We start from the raw sequence: 19,833 nt of genomic DNA on the forward strand, positions 1-19,833 counted from the left end.
ACAACACTGAAGAAAGTAATTAAGGAAGACACAAACAAATGGAAGCATATACCATCTTCATGGATTGGAAGAATGAACATCATCAAAATGTCCATACTACCCAAAACAGTTTATAGATTCAACACAATCTCTATTAAAATGCCAATGATATATCTCAGATATACAACAAACATTTCAAAAATTTGTATGAAACCATACAAATGACCCCAAATAGCTGCCTCAATTTTGAGATAGAAGAACAAAGTAGGTGGGATCACCATACCTGACATCTAACTATAAGACCACTGTGATCAAAACAGTCTGATACTGGCATAAGAACAGACACATAGGTTAATGGAACAGAATAGAGAGCCAAGAAAAAAAAAATCCAAGTCTGTATCATCAATTAATTTTCAACAAAAGGGTCTGACGCATAAAATGGAATAAAAAGAGTCCTTAAAAATGGTGTTGGAAAAAATGTTGTTAGGTGATCAGTACAGCTACATGTAAAGAAAATGAAAGTCAACCATCAAATTACAACATACACAAAGATAAATTAAAGATGGATAAAAGATTTAAATATAAGCTGTGATACCATAAAAGTCCTAGAAGAGAATATGGGTAGAAAAATTTCAGATATCCCATGCCGCAATATTTTCACTGATATATCCCCTAGAGCAAGGGGCATAAAGGAAATAATAAACAAATTGGACTTCATCAACATAAAAAGCTTATCCATATTTAAAGAAAACATCAGCAAAATAAAAAGGATACAACGGTATGGGAAAATATATTTGTCAAGGATATCTTGGACAAGGATTTGAGGCTCCACTCCAAGAAGATAAACAATTCAACTACAAAATGGGCATAGGATCTGAACAGACACTTCTCCAAGGAGGACATATATAGGGCCCAGAGACTTATGAAGGAGGCTCAGCATCACTAGCCATCAGAGAGATGCAAATTAAAACTGCAATGAGATACTCCTTCACTCCTGTCAGAATAGCCATCATAAACAAGGCAACAAAAAATAAGTGCTGGCAAGGTTGTAGACAAAAGGGAACCTGAGTACATTGTGGTGGGAATGTGACTGGTGCATCCACTTTGGAAAACAGTGTGGAATTTTCTCAGAAAACTAAAAATGTACTGCTTTTTGACCCAGCAATTTCACTGCTGGGATTATAACCTAAGAATCCTAAAATATTAATTTAAAAAAACCTATACTCCCCAGTGTTCATAGCAGCACGATTTACAATAGCCAAGTGCTGAAAGCACTCTACATGCCCATCAGTAGATGAGTGGATCAAAATACTTTGAGACATTTGCTCAATAGAATACTACCCAGCATTAAAAAAGAAGGAATTTCTACCTTTTGTGGGAGCATAGATGGAACTAGAACTAAGTGAATAAGCCAGATGGTGAAAGGCAAATATCATATGATCTCACCTATGAGTGGAACCTAATCAAGAAAACAAAAAAGGAAGGAAAAATATAACAACAGACATTGAAATAAAGAACAAACTGACAGCAACCAGAGGGATAGAGGGAAGGGACAATGAGGGAAAGAAGGAAAAGAGTCATCAATGAATATGTATAAAGGACCCATGGGCAACACCAAATCAGAGGTAGAATTGAGAGTGAGAATTGGGGGTGGTTGGGGCAGGGGAAAGTGATGGTGGGGAAATGGAGACAATTGCATTTGAACAATAATTTTAAAAATGATTTTAAAAGCACTTTATTAGCCAAACTAAAAAAATAAACAAACAAAAAGGAAATTGAAGGCATTTTTGTGCACCATCAATGAAATATCAGAAACTGAAATTAGGAAAAAAATCTCATTTGCTACAGCAACAACAAAAATAAAGTACCTAGGAATAAACCCAACCAAAAATGTAAAATACTCTTGGGATTATACCCTAAGGATTCTGAAACATCAATTCAGAAGAACCTGTGCACTCCAATGTTCTTAGCAGCATAATTTATAATAGCTAAGTGCTGAAAGCAACCTAGGTGCCCACCAGTAAATGAATGGATCTAAAAACTGTGGTACAGCCCTGGCTGGTGTAGCTCAGTGGATTGAGCGTGGGCCTGAGAACCACACGATCGCAGTTCGATTCCCGGTCAGGGCACATGCCTGGGTTGCAGGCCAGCTCCCGGTTCCCAGCAGGGGACACACAAGAGGCAACCATACATTGATATTTCTCTCTCTCTCCTTCCCTTCCCCTCTAAGATAAATAAATAAAATCTTAAAAAAACAACAACTGTGGTACATTTACATGATGGAACACTACACAGCAGAGAGAAAGAAAGAACTCCTACCCTTTGTGACAGCATGGATGGTTCTGGAGAGAATTATGCTAAGTAAAGTAAGCCAGGTGGTAAAAGACATATGTTCTCACCTATAAATGGAACCTAATCAACAAAACAAATAAGGAAGCAAAATATAACTGGAAACATTGAATTAAAAAACAAATTGACAATAAAACAAACAAGCAAGCAAAAATATAACCAAAGACACTGAAATAGAGAACAGGCTGACAGTGGCCAGAAGGGAGGGAATTTCAGGGGAAATAGGGGAGGGATTTAGAGGACCATATATAAAGGATACATGGACAACAACTGAGAAGGGTGGAAATGGGAGGGAGGGGGAGCACGAGGGGTGGGATGGAATGGGAGTAATAGACAGAATACTTTACTTGAAAAATAATTCAATAAATTTTAAAAAAAGAAAAAAAAAACAAATTGACAGAAACCAGAGGGACCAGATAGGGGAATAATGGGGGGCCGAGTAGGGGGATAATGGGGGGAAGGGAAGAGGAAGGGTGGTCAAGTGATGTGTATATAAGACTCATGGACAAAACTAAAATGGGGGATGATTGATGGTAGGGGATGGGGTGAATGTGGCTGGGGAAAGTGATGGGGAGGGGGGAGAATGGAGACAGCTGCACTTAAACAGTAACAAAAAATGAGAAAATTAAAACCAAAACAAAAAGAAAGAAAATTTATAAATGAAAACAAAACATTTTCAAAAAATATTGGATGGGCTAAATAAAAAATGGAGATAACAAGAAAAGGGTTAACAAATTCAAAAATTCATCAACAGAAATAATTTAATCTGAAAATTCAAGAAAAAATATGACTGAAAAAAATAAAGAGCCTCAGGGACGTGTGAGGTATAACCCAAGATGCAATCTTCATGCTATTAGAGTCCCAAAAGAAGTGGAGTCAACGTGGCACTTGAAAAAATGTAATAAAGGAATAATGCCTAAGAAAATGTTGGCAACATACAAACATTCAAATATACAAAATTTGAATAGAGAGCCCAGGAAAACACTCATGCCTTTGTATTCAATCAACATTTGATAGAGTAAGCCAGTACATAAAATGGGCTAAAGATGGTTTGTTCAATAAATAATGTTGGAAAAGTTGGACAGATATGTTAAGAAAAATGAAACTATATCATTTTTTGCATGATAAATAAGAAAAAATGGATTACTGAATTAAATGTTAGACTTCATAAAAATCCTAGAAGAAAACATCGGTGGTACATCTTGGATATTGCTCATAGCAATATTTTTTCTGATGTATTTTTTCATGCAAGGGGGAAATAGAAAATGAAACAAATGGGAGTACATCAAATTAAAAAAGGTTTTGCATTGGCTATGAGGTTGGCAGTAGGTTTTCATATATAGCTTTAATTGTGTTGAAGTATACTTCCTTTATTCCCATGTTGCAGAGAGTTTTTATTATAAATGGGTGTTTGATTTTATCAAATGCTTTGTCAAGATCTATTGATATGATCATGTGATTTTTGCCTTTAATTTTGTTTATGGGGTGCATTATATTTATTGATTTGCAAATACTGTGCCATCCTTGCATTCCTGGAATAAATTCCACTTAGTCATGGTGTATGATATTTTTAATGTGTTGTTGAATCTCAATAAAATCTAAATTTTATTGAGAATTTAGCATCTATGTTCATCAGAGATATTGTCTTGTAATTTTATTTATTTGTAGTGCCTTTACTTGATTTTGGAATTAGGATAATACCGGCTTTGTAAAAAGAGTTTGGAAATATTCCCTCTTCTTGAATTTTTAAAAATATTTTGAGGATAGGTGTTAGTTCTTTGGGGTTTTTTTTTTTAGATTCAATTGTTGATCAATATATATGTTTTGTCATTTTATTGTTCAAAGTTTTGATCTTCTTTTTCTCCAATAAGTCCCTTTAACATTTTATATAATAATGGTTTGATGAATATGAACCATTCTAGTTTTTTTCTTGTGTGGAAAACCCTGTATCTGCCCTTCGATTCTAAATAATAGCTTTGCTGGGTAGAAAAGTCTTGGCTTTAGGCCCCTGCTTTTCATGGCTTTAAATACTTCTTGCCAATCCCTGTTGGGAGCCACCCTGCCTGGTTTCAGGAGCTGTAACCCTACCATGACTAAGGCTGAATGAGCGACCTGCGGACCTTAAGCCACTAAGGAGACAAAGGTTATCTCTGGCAGGAGCACCACTTCTCCTCCTTTTACTTCATTCATAACTGACCCCCAGTGCTTGATCAGTTAGCCAATGACTGGTAAGATTCCTCAAGGGGGAACAAATTAAGGCAGGCATGATGACATGGATGCCCCAGGGAAGGACTTGGGGAGCTATGAAGAAAGGGGAGGTGATGGACCCTGGCCCCTCAGCTTTGACAAAGCCTGAATCCTCAGTCTGTCTTTGAGAAGTCTCCTAAATTTTTTGGCTATCTTGCCTCCTCTGCCTGACTTAAGCCTGAAACAACGACAAAGGGCAGTGCAACCCTGTGCTGGAAAGGGTGGGCTCCCCAGGTGATCAGGCCTGATAAAGGATATGTAAAATTCTGTGAAGCCTACTTTGCTAAGAATACTCAGTTAAATGATAAAGGCCCAAGCAGGAAACGAGTTCGTTTCCCAAAGTTTTGTAGCCTTTTAGCTGATAGACCCTGACTCAGAAGAAGCCCTAATAGTTTTTGTATGCTATCCATTGTTCGATCCTTACTGCCTGATAATAATTAATCAGCTGTACCTGTAGTCCTGTGCAAATTAAACACAACAAAAGCTGGTCTAGGCAAGGGTCAGTGCACTCTCCCCTTGAAAGAGTGGCCAGACTGTTCTGAGGCACTCCCCTCTTAAGGGAGTAGCTATGTCGTCCCTTTTTCTCCACAAGACTCAGTAATCTGTATGAATCTGTCTCATCTCATCTATGACACTGTGGGCACTGCAGGCCGGTGTCCACGTCAAATCCCATCTAGCCTGCATGCAAAGTTTCTTTGGAGAAATCTGCCAACAGTCTTATGGGAACTCAACTATAGGCAATTAACTTCTTTTCTCTTACTACTTCCAATATTTTCTCTTTTTTGTTAACCTTTGGCATATTAATTATGATCCATTTTGGAGTTTGTCTCTTTACATCCATTATGTTTGGGACTATTTGTGCTTCCTGGATTTGAATGTCTATTTCCTTTACTAAATTAGGGAAGTTTTCTTTCAAATACATGTCCAATGTCTTGCTCTTTCACTTGTCCTTCTGGCACCCCTATGATGCAGCTATCAGAACTTTTGAAGTTGTCCCAGAGGCTGCTTATATTTTCCTCCTTTTTTTGGATTCTTTTTTCTTCTTGCTCTGATTGGTTGGTTTTTGCTTCCTTATTTTCCAAATCATTGATTTAATTCTCAGCTTCATCCACTCTACTGTTGTTTCCCTGTACATTGTTCTTTATTTCAGTTAGTGTATCCATCATTTTTCACTGGATCATATTATTGTTGTTAAAGTCCACAGTAAGTTTCCTGAGCATTCTTATAAACAGTGTTTTAAAGTCTGTGTCTTATAGATTGCTTGTCTCCATTTCACTTAGCTCTTTTTACTGGAGTTTTGATCCATTCGTTCATTTGAGCCATGTTTGTCTCCTAGTTTTGGCAGCCTCCCTGTGTTTGTTTCTATGTATTATGTAGAGCTGCTTTGACTCCATGTCTTGGTAGTGTTGCCTAATATAGTAGGTGTCCTGTACGGTCCCATAGCACTGTCTCCCCTATCACCTAAGCTGGGTACTTGATGTATACCTTCTTTGTGGGTTGAGTACACCCTCCTCTTGTAGTTGAGCCTTGGTTGCTGCTTGCAGACCAATGGAAGGGATTTACATAGGCCAGTCAGTGTCAAGGATTGGCTGTGACCACTTTCCACCAACTTCTGCCCTTCATGGAGGATCAGCTGTGCAGGGTCAGATTGGTAGTATTCTGACCTGGTCTCTAGCTCTCCAGTGGACATGCTGGCCCTGGGGTTTCCTGGGTGATGCAGGCCAAGGTCAGCCTCCACCTGTGTTCTGCCCAGTGTCACTCTATATGAGCTATAAAGGAATCTGAGATGGCTGCTGCTTGTGCTGGGATTGGAGATTCTCAGGAAAAGCCACCCTGTGAATATAGGAAAAGCCAAGCTAGTGCTAGGACTGAGGCTCACTGAGGCCTGCCGGCTGTTTCTTGTTTGAGAATATTTAGGAAGTTGTGAGCATGAGCTACTCATATGGAAAGCTACTCATATGGAAAAGCAGTTTGGGTGGGCCAGACAGTTGTGGGAGGCATAATCTGTAGAGATCTCCAAGGTAAGTCAAACAGTGTTAGCCAGGTTGATGGAGTATCAGATATGGCACCAGCTTGCCAGCTCTGTGGAGGGAGGGTTTAGAAAAGGAACAATGTCCTCTGCTAACCTTGATATTAGACACTTCAGTTTCTCCCTCTATGCCATTGGTGCCTTCAAGCTGCTACCCCAGTACTGGAGCTCAGAGGGAGTAAGTCTGAATTGGTAAGTCTGTATGTAGGCCCTTAAAGAGGAATTTTAACAGTTTTTTTCTACTGACTTAATCCCTGCTGATTTTTGCAGCCAGATATTGTTTGGGTTTATTTTCCTGGCATTGGAACACTAGACTGGGAGGCCTGGTGTGGGATTGGGACTCCTCATTCCCAAGATACCCCTCCCAAATTTTTATGCACCACACATGGGTGAGGGACCAGCCTTTTCCACATTTGCATCCCTTCTACCAGCCTGGATGGATGTAGTTCATTTAATTCCATAGCTATCAGACTTCCATAGTTGTCAGTTGTCAGACTTCCACTTAACAATTCAGCATGAAGGTTGTTGTGTATTTTACTTGTATTTTTGATGTAGTTGTGCAAAAAGGCGAGCTTTGTCTGTCTATGCTGCCATCTTGACCAGAAGTCTGTGGTGTTAGTTCTTTGAATGTTTGGTAAAATTTACCTGCAATGCCATTTGGTCTTGCGCTTCTGTGTGCCAGGAGGTTTTTATTACTGCTTCAATTTTGCTAGTTGCTTTTAGTCTACTGAGGTTTTCTACTCCTTCCTGATTCCATTTTGGAAGATTGTATGTTTCTAGAAATTTAGCCATTTTCCCCAGGATGTCCAATTTCTGGGTATATAGTTCTTCATGGTAATTTCTTACAATCTTCTGTATTTCTGTGATATCAGTTGTTACTTCTTCTATTTCATTTTTTTATTCCATTCATTTGGGTCCTCTCTCTCTTTCTCTTCATGGATCTCATTAAAGGTTGTCAATCTTGTTGATCTTTTCAACGAACAAGCTCCTAAATTCTTTTTACAATCTAGGTCTTTTGCACAAAGGTCTTTTGTATTGTTTTTTAGTCTTCATGCCTTTTAAAGCTGCTCTTATCTTGTTTCTTTCCTTCCTTCTACCAGATATGGGCTTTGTTTGTTACTGTTCCCCTAGGTTTTTAGATGTAGGGTTAGGTTATTTATTTGAGATTTAGCTATCTTCTTTAGATAGGTCTCTATTGCTATGGCCTTCCTTCTCAGAACTGCTTTCCCTGTGTCCCATATGTTTAGAGTTTTTGTGTGTTCATTTTTGTTTGTTCCAGATGCTTTTTGATTCCTTCCTTGATCTTGTTGTTAACCTAGCAACTGTGCATTTGAATGCTTTTGAGTTTTTTTCCTTGAGGTTGGTTTCTCATTTCAAAGCATTGTGATATAAGCTGTTTGATACAATTTTAATTTCCTTGAATTTATTAAAGACTGCTTTGTGTTCTACCATGTGGTTTATCTTTAAAAATAATCCTTGTGAGTTTGACTAGATGTATATTTTGCTTCTTTGGGGTTATATGGTCTAAAATATCAATTACATGCACATTATCTAGAATGTTGCTCAACAATAAAATATCTTTGCTTATTTTAGTTTGGAAAATCTATCCATTGTTAACAGTGGAGTGTTAAAATCCCCTACAATGACTCTATTGCTGTCCAAAACTTTCTAAAATGGACAAAAAATAAAAGGGTTTTTCTTAGGATCAGTGAGAAGACAAGTGTGTCCACTTTCACCATTCTTATGCAGTGTAGAAGTAGAAGTTCTAGCCACAGCAATCAGACACAAAGAAGAAACACAAGATATTCAAATTGGAAATGAGAAGTGAAACTGCCAGTATTGGTAGACAGTGTACATAGAAAACCCTATAGTTTACACCAAAAAATGTGTTGACCAAATAAGTGAATTCAACAAAGTAGGAGGATATGAGGCCAATATTCAGAAATGAATGGCATTTTTACACCAATAATGAACTACCAAAATGAGAAACTAAAAAAGAAATTTTATATACTGTATTAATAGAAAATAAAGTTTCTATGGACAAATTTAATCAAAGAGGTAGAAACTGGGTACTTGCAAAATTACAGAACACTGAAGAAATTGAGAAAGATACAAATAAATGGAAGCATATACCCTGTTCATTAAAAGAGTCAGCATCATTAAAATGGCCACACTACCCAAAGCAGTATACAGATTTAATGTCATTCCTATTAAAATACTGATGGCATATTTCACAGATCTAGAGAAAATACTCTGAAAGTTTATATAGAATGAAAAAAGACCCCAAATGGCCTCAGCAATCTTGAGATGAACAAAGTTGGAGGGATCACAATACCTGACATCAAACTACACTGCAAGGCCACTGTCAACAGAACAGTCTGATACTGACATAAGAAAAGACATGTAGATCAATGGAACAGAATAGATAACCCAGGCATGAACCAATGTCTCTCTGGTCAATTAATATTTGACAAAGGGGGCATGAGCATACAATGTTGTAAAGATAGTTTCTTCAATAAAGGGTGTTGGGAGAAATAGACCAGTAGATGCAAATAAATAAATAAATAAATAAATAAATAAATAAAACTATTTCACCAACTTATATCATGTATCACAATAAACTTTTTATTTAAAAATTATTTATACATGTTTTTATTAATGTTCCAATACAGTTGTCTCCATTTTAACACCACCACTTTCCCCTGCCTTACTCAGCCAGACCTCCCACCCTTAATTCTACTCGGCTTTGTTTTTTTCCATGGGTCCCTTACACATGTTCACTTATGAACCTTTCCCTTTTGTCCTGTGTTATTTCCCTCTTCCCTCCCCTCTGGTTACTGCCAGCTTGTTCTTAATTTCAGTGTCTCTGGTTATATTCTGCTTGCTTATTTGTTTTGTTACTTAGGTTAAACTTATAAGTGAAATCATATGGTATTTGTCTTTCACCTTTTGGCTTATTTCATTTAGCATAATGCTCTCCAGTTCCATCCATGTTGTAATGAAGGGTCAGAGTTCCTTCTTTGTTTCTGCTGCACAGTATCCCATGGTGTAAATGTACCACAGTTTTTAGATCCACTCATTTATTGTTGGGCACCTAAGTTGCTTAGAGCACTTGGCTATTGTAAATTGTGTTGCTATGAACATTGGAGTTCATAGGTTCTTTTGAATTAGTGTTTCAGGGTTCTTAGGATATAATCCCAGCAGTGGAATTTCTGAGTCAAAAGGTAATTCCATTTTGGTTCTTAAGGACATTCCATACTGTTTTCTAAAGTGGCTGTACCGCTCTGAATCCCTACCACCACTGTACTCAGGTTCCCTTTTCACCACAACCTTGCCAGCACTTGCTGTTTGTTGATATAATTATGGTGGCCATTCTGACTGGTATGAAGTTGTATTTCATTGTGCTTTTAATTTGCTTTTCTCTCATAGCAAGTGATGCTAAGCATATTTTCATATTTCTCTGGGCCCTCTGTATGTCTTTCTTGGAGAAGTGTCTGTTCAGGTTGTTTGTCCAATTTATAATTGGATTGTTTGCCTTCCTTGTGTGGAGTCCTGTGAGTTCTTTATATATTTTGGAGATCAAACCCTTGTCTGAGATATCATTGGAAAATATATTTTCCCATACGTTTGATTCCCTTTTCATTTTGCTAATGTTTTATTTAGCCATGCAGGAGCTTTTTATTTTGAGATCCCACTTGTTTATTCTTCCCTTTATGTCCCTTGCTCTAGGGGAAATATTGGTGAAAATATTGCTGAATGAAATATCTGAGATTTTCCTGCCTATGTTCTCCCCTAGGACTTTCAATTTATCACAAGTTATATTTAAGTCTTTTACCAATCTCAAGTTTATTTTTCCGTCTGGTGTAAATCGGTGGTCAGCTTTCATTTTTATCCATGTATCTGTCCAAATCTCCCACACCATTTGTGGAAAAGACTATTTTTACTCCATTTTCTGCTTCCTCTCTCTTTGTTGAATATTAATTGATGATAGAGACTTGGGTTAATTTCTGGGCTCTCTATTGTATTCCATTGATCTATGTGTCTGTTCTTGTGCTGGTACAATACTGGCACTGTGGCCTGGGAATATAATTTGATGCCAGGTATGTTGCTCCTACCTACTGTGTTCTTTTTTCTCAAAATTGCTATAGCTATTCTGGGTCATTTATGGTTCCATATAAATTTTTTGAAATGTTTGTTTTATATCTGTGAAATATGTCACTGGTATTTTTATAGGGATTGCACTAAATGTATAAACTGCTTTAGGTAGTACGGACATTTCCATTATCAAAATAAACATAAAATAGATAAAATACTTAAATATAAATAATGATACCAGAAATATCCCAGCAGAAAACATAAGCAGTAAAATTTCAGATATTTCACATAGCACCATTTTTGTCAATACATCTTCTAGGGCAAGGGAAAGTAAGGGAAGAAAAAAATCGGACTACATGAAATTAAAAAGCTTCTGCATAACTAAAGAAACTATCAAATGGTAGGGTACATGGAAACTCCTATAGATTCTACAAAAAAAAAACTTCCCCAACTAATAAATGAATTTGGCAAAACAGCAGGTTGCAAAGTCAATATCCAGAAATCAAAGGCATTTTTGTATACTAACAGTGAATCAGAAGAAGCAGAAATCAAGATAAAAAATCCCATTCGATATAGCAAAAATGAAAACAAAATATCTGGGAATTAATCTGACCAAGGAGGTAAAAGACCTCTATGCAGAAAACTACACAACATTGAAGAAAGAAATCAAAGAAGCCACAAACAAATGGAAACATATATCGTGTTCATGGATTGGAAGAATTAACATAATCAAAATGTCCGTACTACCCAAAGCAGTTTACAGATTTAATGCAATACCTATTAAAGTACCAATGGCATATTTCACAGATATAGAACAAACACTTCAAAAATTTATATGGAATGATAAACGACCCTGAATAGCATCAGTAATGTTGAGATAGAAGAACAAAGTAGGAGGGATCACAATACCTGATATCAAACTGTATTACAAGGCCACTGTCATCAAAATAGTCTGGTACTGGCATAAAAACAGGCACATAGACCAATGGGACTGAACAGAGAGCCTAGAAATAAACCCAAGTCTCTACTCAATTAATATTTGACAAATGGGTCAATAAGATGAAATGGGGTAAAGATAGTCTCTTCAATAGATAGTGTTGGGAGAACTGGACAGCTACATGAAAAAAATGAAACTTGAGCACCAACTTACACCATAGATCAAAATTAATTCAAGGTGGATAAAAGACTTAAATATAAGCTGTGACACCATTAAAGTCCTAGAGGAGAATATTGGGAAGAAAATATAAGATATTTCACGAAGCAACGTTTTTACTGATATGTCCCCTAGAGCAAGGAATATAAAGGAAAGGATAAAGAAATGGCATCTCATCAAAATAAAAAGCTTCTGCACAGCTAAAGAAAACAGTATTAAAAAAAAAAGACAACCAACTGTATGGGAAAACATATTTGCCAATGATACCTCAACAAAGGTTTAATCTCCAAAATGTACAAAGAACTCACACAACTTCACTCTAAGAAGACAACTAACCCAATTACAAAATGGGCAAAGAACTTGAACAGACACTTGTCCAAGGAGGACACATGAAAAGATGCTCAATATTGCTTGCTATCAGAGAGATGCAAATTAAAACCACAATGAGATACCACTTTACACCACTGAGAATGGCTATCATAAACAAAGCAATAAAAAAACAAATGTTGGAGAGGGTGTGGGGAAAAGGGGACTCTGGTCCACTGTTGGTGGGATTGCAGACTGGTACAACCACTATGGAAAACAGTATGGAATTTTCTCAGAAAACTAAAAATGGACCTGCTTTTTGACCCAGCAATTCTACTGCTGGGATTGTATCCTAAGAACCCTAAAACACCAATCCCAAAGAACATATGCACCCCAATGTTCATAGCAGCACAATTTACAATAGCCAAGAGTTGGAAGCAAACTAGATGCCCATCAGTAAATGAATGGATCAAAATTTATGGTACATATACACAATGGAATTCTATGCAGCAGAAAGAAAGAAGGAAATCCTACCTTTTGCAACAGCATGGATGGAACTGAAAAGCATTATGCTGAGTGAAATAAGACAGGTGTTGAAGGACAAATACCATATGACCTCACCTTTAACAAGAACATAAACAACAAAACAAACAAGCAAGCAAAATATAACCAAAGACACTGAAATGGAGAACAGGGGGACAGTCACAAGAGGGGAGAGGGGAGGGAATTTCAGGGGAAATAGGGGAGGGATTTGGAGGAACAAATATAAAGGATAAATGGACAACAACTGAGAAGGGTGGAAATGGGAAGTTGGGGGGAGCACGAAGGGGTGGGTTAGGATGGGAGTAATAAACAGAAAACTTTACTTGAAAAATGATTTAAAAAATAAAATAAATGCAATGAGAAATTGTTTAATAAAAACAGTGCTTATGCAACAGGATGTTCATAGAAGCACTATTTTCAATAGCCAAGAGTTGGAAATAGGCTAAATGCCCATCAGTACACAAGTGGATCATAAAATTGTGATACATTTATACAATGAAATACTATGAGGCAGGAAAAAAGAAGAAATCCCTACCTTTTGTGGTAGCATAGATGGGGCTGGAGACAATCATGATAAGTGAAATAAACATGTCAATGTAATACAGGTAGTATACCATTTTACTTATAAGAATAATCCAGTGGTCGCTTTGGCAGCACATATACTAAAATTGGAATGATACAGAGAAGATTAGAATGGCCCATGTGCAAAGATGACATGCAAATTCATGAAGTGTTCCATATTTTTAGAAGCACCAAGAGTTAGGCTGTTGTTGCCGGCGAGGGGAACTGAGAGTGCGGGACTTGAGCTGGTACTCCCACAGTCTCAGGGAGCTGAAGGCTACTGGCAGGGTTCCTGGAAGAGTGCCAGTTGCAAGCTCCATCCCTACCCAGCCGGGCACAGACTGAGAAGCACCTGGAGTCAGGCTGTGGCTGTCGGTTTAGAAGAATTGTGAGTTGCCCAGTGTGTGCAGCTACAGCACTGGGAAAGGTCCAAGCCCAAGCCTGCGAGACCAGGAAAACCTGGCTGGCAGCACATGCCCTCATGCCAGGTCAGGGCTGAGAAGCTAGAGGAAAAACCTGCTCTCAGTGGAGCACGGGAGAGCGGCACAAGTCTGGATCTTGGGAGGACACTGGCTAGACCAGATAAGTTCACCCAGATGAGAGAAAGGCACACGAATAGCCCCTCAGACTGCTGCAGCTAGTGAAACCAGAAGAAAAGATTTGATCAGCTGGAAACCAACAAGAGGAGAAAGATGGAAGTGGAGAACACCAGATACCTACAGGAGACTGCACCACTGAATGTCACAGGCATCCTACCACAGAAGTTCAAAGCATAAACCCAGGGAACCAGAACAGATCACTTTAAGAAGCTGAGGCCAACAAAAAGAGCAACACAAACAATGGGAAGACAAAGAAACAATCCCCAAATGAAGGAAAGGGAGAAAGTTTCAGAAAGAATGTTAGATAAAATAGAGGCAAGCCAACAATAAGATATTAAATTCAAAGAACTGGTCATCAGGAAATTCAAAGAGCTCACAATGAGCTACCAGAAACTATAGGGGAGCTACAATGAACTCTCTGCAAACTATACCAACATGAAAAAGGAAATAGAAACCATCAGCAAAGGCCAAGAGGAAATGAAAAATACAATTTCTGAACTGAAGAACACAATAGAAGGTATGAAGAGTAGGATTGATGAGGCGGAAGACCGTATAAGTGAGATTGAAAACAGGATAGAAAGAATCTGCCAGATGGAGCAAGTAATGGAAAAGAGAATCAGAAAAAAATGAGGAGAATTTAAGAGAAATGCAAGACAACATGAAACGTAATAATATCTGAATAACAGGAATACCAGAAGGAGAGGAAGAAGAACAAGGGATAGAAAACCTACTTGAAAGTGTAATAACGGAAAATTTTCCTAAGTTGAGGAGAGATAAAGTCACACGGATCCAAAAATCGCAGAGAGTCCCAATCAGGTGGAACCCAAAGAGGCCTATTGCAAGACATATCAGCATTAAAATAGCAAACCTCCAAGACAAAGAGAAAATACTAAAGGCAGCAAGGGAGAAAAAGGAAGTAACATACAAGGGTGTTCCAATAAGGTTGGCTACTGACTTCTCAATGGAAACATTCCAAGCAAGAAGACAATGGCAAGAAATATTCCAAGTAATGAGAAACAGAGGCCTACAACCAAGGCTGCTTTACCCAGTAAAGCTCTCAATCAAGATAGAAGGCCAAATAAAGAGTTTCCAAGATGAAAGAAGTCTAAAAGAATATGCCTCCACCAAACCAGCTCTACAAGAATTACTAAAAGGGCTATTTTAAGGAAAGGAAGGAAAAGACAGAGACGGAGCGGAACACGGATACATAAATGGCAATGAATAAATACCTTTCAACAATAACCTTCAACGTAAAAGGATTAAATGCACTAATTAAAAGAGATAGAATAGATGAATGGATAAGAAAGCACAACCCAAACATATGCTGCCTACAACAGACCCACCTCAGGTCAAAACACCATAACAGACTAAAAGTGAGAGGATGGAAACAAATTTTCCAAGCAAATAGACAAGAAAAAAAGCCAGGCTAGCAATTCTCATATCAGACAAAATAGGCTTCAAAAAAGGGCCATAACAAGTAACCCAGAAGGTTACTTCATAATACTCAAGGGAAGAATTCACCAAGAAGACATTAACATCACAAATATATATGCACCCAACATAGGAGCACCCAAATATATAAAGAAAATTCTAGAGGACCTCAAGAAAGATATTGACAGCAACACAATTATAGCAGGGGACTTTAACTCCCCACTATCTAAAATGGACAAATCTTCCAAACAAAATATCAACAAAGATATTGCAGCATTAAATTACACCCTAGATGAAATGGACCTAATTGATATATATAGAGCCCTCAATCCCAAAGAAGCTAAATACACATGGAATATTTTCAAAGATAGACCACATAATAGGACACAAAAAGAGTCTCAACAAATTCAGGAAAATAGAAATCAAACCAAGCATTTTCTCTTTTCACAAGGGACTGAAATTGGAAACTAACCCCACAGGAAAAAAAAACAAAAACACCCAAAATCATGGAGACTGAATGGTATGCTATTAAACAATGAATGGGTCAATATTGAAATTAGGGAAGAAACCAGAAAGCTTCTGGAAACAAATGAAAATGAACTCACAACAACCCAAAACCTATGAGACATAGTGAAGGCAGTCCTGAGAGGGAAGTTCATAGCAATACAGGCTCACTTAAAGAAGATAGAAACATTTTAAACAAACAACCTAACCCTACGCCTGCAAGGACTCAAGGAACAACAACAAAAACAGCTCAGAGCAAGTAGAAGGAAAGAAATAAGCAAGATCAAATCAGAATTAAACAACATGGAGACTAAAAGCACAATTTGAAGGATCAATGAATCCAGGAGTTGTTTTTTTGAAAAGATAAACAAAATAGACAAACATTTAAGTAGGTTCATTAAGAAGAAAAAGGACCCAAATAAACACAACCAGAAATGAAAGAGGAGAGATTACAACTGATACCAAAGAAATAAAAAGGATTGTAAGAAATTACTATGCAGAACTCTCTGCCAAGAAATTTGAAAACCTAGGTGAAATGGACACATTTCTAAAAAAATATAATCTTCCAAAACTCAATGAAAAAGAAGCAGAAAAACCGAAGAGGCCAATAACAGCAAGTGAAATTGAAGAAGTAATCAAAAAACTCCCATCACACAAAAGCCCTGGACCAGATGGTTTCACAGAAAAATTCTACAAAGCTTTTAAGGAACCGCTAACCCCTATTCTTCACAGACTATTCCAAAAAATCCAAAAGGAAAAAAAAAATTACCAACTCTTTTTATGAAGCCAGCATCACCCTAATTCCAAAGTCAGATAGAGACACAACAAAGAAAGGAAACTACAGGCCAATATCGCTGACGAATATAAATGCTAAAATCCTCAATAAAATATTAGCAAATTCCTCCAGCAATACATCAAAAACATCATACATCACGACCAAGTGTGATTCATCCCAGGGATGGAAGGATGGTTCAATATCCGCAAATCAGTAAATGTAATACACCACATAAACAAAAGCAAAGACAAAAATCACACGATCATATCAATAGATGCGGAAAAAGCTGTTGATAAGGTCCAACACCCTTTTATGATAAAGGTACTCAGAAAAATGGGAATAGAGGGAGGATTCCTCAACATAATAAAGGCCATATATGAAAGACCTACAGCCAACATCATACTCAATGGGCAAAAACTAACATCTTTTACACTAAGATTAGGAACAAGACAAGGTTGCCCATTTTCACCACTTCTATTCAACATAGTATTAGAAGTTCTAGCCATAGCAATCAGACAAGAAAAGGAAATAAAAGGCATCCAAATCAGAAAGGAGGAAACAAAACTGGTATTGTTTGTAGATGATATGATATTGTACAATGAAAACCCTATAGCCTCTACCAAAAAACTGCTTGAACTAATAAATGAACTTGACAAAACAGCGGGATACAAAGCCAATATCCAGAAATCAAAGGCATTTTGTATACCAACAATGAAGCAGCAGAAGTGGAAATCAGGAAAAAAATCCCATTCGATATAGCAAAAACAAAAATAAAATATCTGGGAATAAACTTAACAAAGGAGGTAAAAGACCTGTATGCAGAAAACTACACAACACTGAAGAAAGAAATCAAGGAAGACACAAATAAATGGAAACATATACCGTGTTCTTGGATTGGAAGAATTAACATCATCAAAATATCCATACTACCCAAAGCAATTTACAGATTCAATGCAATACCTATTAAAGTAACAAGGGCATATTTCTCAGATATAGAACAAACACTTCAAAAATTTATATGGAACCATAAAAGACCCTGAATAACAGCTGCAATTTTGAGAAAGAAGAAGAAAGTAGGAGCGATCACAATACCTAATATCAAACTGTATTAAAAGGCCACTGTAATCAAAACAGCCTGGTACTGGCATAAAAACAGGCACATAGACCAATGGAATAGAACAGAGAGCCCAGAAATAAACCCAAATCTCTACAGTCAATTAATATTCGACCAAGGGGGCAGTAACATAAAATGGAGTAAAAATATCCTCTTCAACAAATGGTGTTGGGAGAACTGAACAGCTATATGCAAAAAAATGAAACTCAAGCACCAACTTACACCATACACCAAAATAAATTCAAGTGGATAAAAGACTTAAATATAAGCCGTGAAACCATTAAAGTCCTAGAGGAGAACATTGGCAGGAAAATATCCGATATTTCACGCAGCAATATTTTTATTGATACATCCCCTAGAGCAAGGGACATAAAGGAAAGAATAAACAAATGGGATCTCATCAAACTTAAAAGCTTCTGCATGGCCAAGGAAAACAATATCAAGATGAAAAGAGAAGCAACAGTTTGGGAAAACATATTTGCCAATGACACCTCAGACAAAAGTTTAATCTCCAAAATATACAAAGAACTCACACAACTCCACTCAAAGAAGACGCACAACCCAAGTAAAAAATGGGCAAAGGACTTGAACAGACACTTCATCAAGGAGGACATACAGAGGATCCAGAGACACATGAAAATATGCTCTAAATCACTAGCTATCAGAGAGATGCAAATCAAAACCACAATGAGATATCACTTAACACCAGTCAGAATGGCTATCATAAACAAAGAAACAAACAAGTGTTGGAGAGGTTGTGGGGAAAAGGGGACTCTAGTTCTCTGTTGGTGGGATTGCAGACTGGTACAACCAGTATGGAAAGCAGTATGGAATTTTCTAAGAAAACTAAAAATGAATGTCCCCTTTGACCCAGCAATTCCACTATTAGGAGTATATCCTAAGAACCCTGAAACACCAATCCAAAATAACCTATGCACCCCAATGTTCATACAGCACAATTTACAATAGCCAAGAGTTGGAAGCAACCTAGATGCCCATCAGTAAATGAATGGGTCAAAAAGCTATGGTAGATTTACACAATGAAATTCTATGCTGCAGAAAGAAAGAAGGAACTACTACCCTTTGCAACATCATGGATGAACCTGGAAAGCATTATGCTGAGTGAAACAAGCCAGGAGGTAAATGATAAATACCATATAATATCACAGTTAACAGGCATCTAAACAACAAAATAAACAAGCAAGCAAAATATGACAAATGACACTCAAATATGGAACAGGCTGACAGGGTCCAGAGGGGAGAGGGGGGAGAATCATAGGGGAAAAGGGTATTGACTCACATAAACAAGTATAAAGGACACATGGACAATAACTTAGGTTGTGGGCAGAAATGGCAGGGAGGTGGGGAGCATGGGGCAGGGGGTGGACAGGGCTAGGAATACTAGACAGAAAGCTGTACTTGAACAAGAATTAAATTTAAAAAATTGTAAAGTAAGAATAACTAATTAACAAAATAAACTAATGAGTAAAATAGGATCAGAAGCATAGAATCCTGAAACAGACTATCAGTGGTAAGAGGGGAGAAGGGAGATGTAGACTTTTTGAAAGAGGGTGAAAGGATTAATCAAAGAACATATATGAAGGGTCCGATGGACATAGAAAGTAATGTGGGGATTGAGTATGGAAGTTAGGGGCAGTCTGGGTGGAAGGGAGAAAGGCGGAAAAATTTGGGACAACTGTAATAGCATAAATAATACAAAATTAGAAAATAATAATACTTTTCTCAAAAAATATTTTGCACCACAAAGAAAACCATCAAGAAAATGGAAAGACATCCTCCTGAAAGGGAGAACATTTTGCCAATACATCTGATAAAGTGTTGATATTAAAAATTTATAAACAAATTATAAATCTCAATACCAAAAAGCAAAAAGACACTTCAATTTAAAAAATGAGCAAAGGACCTGAACAGACACTTCTCCAAAGAAGACATACAAATGACAAATAGACATATGAAAGATGCTCGATCACTAATCATTAGAGAAATGCATGTTAAAACTGCAGTGAGATATTACCCCTTATTGGTCAGAACGATTATCACTGATAAATCAAAAAACAAGTACTGGTAGGGATATGGACAATGTGGAAGCTTGTTGCATTGTTGGTGAGAATGTAGATTGTTGCAGCC

The 19,833-nt window shown here is 37.3% G+C and overlaps 1 non-coding gene across 1 annotated transcript; it reads left to right on the forward strand.

Moving 5' to 3' along the window:
* The first annotated feature begins 13,339 nt into the window (after positions 1-13,339).
* Positions 13,340-13,446, forward strand: LOC118997201 (U6 spliceosomal RNA). The gene has a single exon (XR_005068633.1). It is a non-coding gene; the product is annotated as a U6 spliceosomal RNA (small nuclear RNA).
* Positions 13,447-19,833: the final 6,387 nt, after the last annotated feature.

Source organism: Sturnira hondurensis, unplaced genomic scaffold (genome assembly GCF_014824575.4).
Source record: "Sturnira hondurensis isolate 20B ecotype Veracruz unplaced genomic scaffold, ASM1482457v3 Scaffold0012541, whole genome shotgun sequence".
NCBI classification, from domain to species: domain Eukaryota; kingdom Metazoa; phylum Chordata; class Mammalia; order Chiroptera; family Phyllostomidae; genus Sturnira; species Sturnira hondurensis.